The sequence below is a fragment of the Thunnus albacares genome, chromosome 2, assembly GCF_914725855.1.
Source record: "Thunnus albacares chromosome 2, fThuAlb1.1, whole genome shotgun sequence".
Classification (NCBI taxonomy): Eukaryota; Metazoa; Chordata; class Actinopteri; order Scombriformes; family Scombridae; genus Thunnus; species Thunnus albacares.
The window spans coordinates 38099000-38101499 of NC_058107.1; the positions used below are offsets into that span (position 1 = coordinate 38099000).

Below are 2500 nucleotides of genomic sequence, written 5' to 3' on the forward strand. Positions count from 1 at the left end.
GTTAAAGATCTGTTAATTGTCAGTCTGATCAACAAAAGAACCATAAACAACTTTCATTTATTAGAAGGACAGTACACAGTATAAATACCTCGTTTTTTTTTTTTGTTTTTTTTTTCTCTCTTCACCGCACTTAAAGCAGCAGCTTCCCCCCACCCCTACACCCACTCACTCCATTTCATTCCTGAAGCAAATATGGCTACTGCACAACCAACCAATGCCATGGAGAGGAAACAAATGTGGACTGCAGCTTTTGGATCAAATGAAAGACCACAAAGAAAGAAACAAGTGCCAGATCCCAAAACACAAAAATCCACACAAGTGAGAAAGAGCCCCAACTCCCCAGCAGTACGCAGCTTCATCACCAAAACACTCCAAAACTTGGAAAGAATGGATCCCATCACACCTCTAGAACCCAATCCAACCACCAAAGAAAAAGCACTGCCACCTATGAAATTATCCAAACCCCCCACCATCCAATCCTAATTCTAAACCATCCACTTCTGCTGAGACATCAGTCCCTCCGACCACTGATAAAATTGACAACCTCATCATCAAGAATATTTTTGACCAAATCAACCACTTGTTCTCTGAACTCAGCAAATACACCCAATCCACCCCCCTCAACAATGTCACTACACAGATGCAATCCACTCTAACCACCATGGAGCAGATCCTATTGAACGGACAAGACCCACACACTCCTCTCCCACCACTCTCTGCCAGCACAAACATGCACAAATATCAAGCATTTAATACAGGTCCCAGGAAAAGAGCAAGACGGGAGTCGACAGAGAACCAACACCTTACACCTGTTGTAATAGAAAACTACAAAACCCCTAACAACTCTCTCTCAACCAACCAATCCATCCTCAAGGAAATACAAAGACTCAAGCCACAAGCCCAACTTCAAAAACTGGTCCACATGAGAAATGGCAATATTCTCATCTTCCCCAAGGACATTCCCTCCCTGAACTCTCTGCTCTCACCATGGCCCGAGGGAGCATTTAATGGAGCACACTTCACTTGCAGGCTAGCACACAAACACAGCTCTATGCCCCCATCTGAAACCCCTACAAAACTGCTGGTCATCAAAGGTATTCACACAAACATCACAGAGACACAAGTCAAAGAAGAACTGGACAAACAAGGCATCTACATCTCCAGAATACACAGAATTACAAGCAAATCCACTCAACAGCCAACCACTTTCATCAAGATCCAGCTCACCAACCCAGACCAAGCTGCTAGCCTTCTCCATGAGGGCTTTTACATGGACCTTTTTCACTATAGAGTAGAGAAGGCACGACCTCCACCCACCATCAAACAATGCTATAAATGCCAACAATTCAACCATATCTCCATCAACTGCACCAACCCAGTCGTATGCCTGAGATGTGGAGAAAACCACCACCACAAAACCTGCACAAAAGAAAAGCGAGAAGCCAAGTGTGCCAACTGTGCAGGCGAACACTCCGCTGCCTCCAAGACCTGTCCAGTCTACCTTTCATACATGACCCCATCAACCAAAAAGACACCAACTGCCAAACCCTCAGCTGGAAAACCCACTACCACTAACCCCCCAAGCCTGCACCCTAATGATGGCACCCACCTCACTCATCTGCGTGATGACTTAAAAAAACTCACCATGGACGATAAGAAAATAGAGGAAGTACTCAAAACCATCAGGAAACACACACACTTCAATATATAAAGTATGTGTCATTCTCTGTAAGACAACAGATGTCTATTTCCAGTCATTTTCTTTGTTCCTTCTAACACTCTTCATAATGGCCCTCACCACCTTTCTACACTTAAATATTAGAGGAATAAGGGGAAGCAAAGAGGAGCTAATCCGACTGCTGAACGAGAAGAATGTCTCTGTGGCTTCCATAAAGAATCTGAGAAGTGGCCAAACGGCGTTTATGTGCGTTTAGTCTCCATTACAGCCCTGTGTACAACTGTAAAAATAATAATAGTAATAATAATTTGCTTATTTTAACCATCACTCTATACTAGAAAAGACTCTGACTGTTTGTGTCTGTTGCTGTCTGTTTTGGCGTGAGTTACCCTGCTATAGAGCCGACAGCAGGCTGGGGTGGAACAGCAGAAAACAGCGACTTTAAATGAAGTTTCGGTTGATTAAAAGTGACAGTTTCCATGTGAAGTTACTGTATGAGAGCACAGACACATGAACAGCAACGACAGGAAAATACTGGTGATTTTAGGAGGTTTTGCTGCCGTTTTTATATGTTGTTGTTGCATTTTTTTTAGATAGTCGCTTGTAAACAGTGTGGTCTCCCCTCGGCTGCAGTACTTCCGGTCACCGCTGCGCTGTTTGAGCCAACTTGTTGTGATGTTCTCTGCTTGAAAATTGCTGTTTTGTGATGAAAACAATGTAAAATGAGGAACGCTTCACGAATTTGCGTGTCATCCTTGCGCAGGGGCCATGCTAATCTTCTCTGTATCGTTCCAATTTTAGTATATGTGCTACCAGAGTAAC

General features: G+C 43.6%; 1 non-coding gene across 1 annotated transcript in view; it reads right to left on the bottom strand.

Moving 5' to 3' along the window:
* Positions 1 to 2396: 2396 nt before the first annotated feature.
* LOC122971543 overlaps positions 2397 to 2500 on the bottom strand; it is a 106-nt gene continuing 2 nt past the window's right edge. Inside the window, exon 1 of the small nuclear RNA XR_006399504.1 lies at positions 2397 to 2500. This exon is cut by the window's right edge and continues 2 nt beyond it. This is a non-coding gene — a small nuclear RNA (U6 spliceosomal RNA).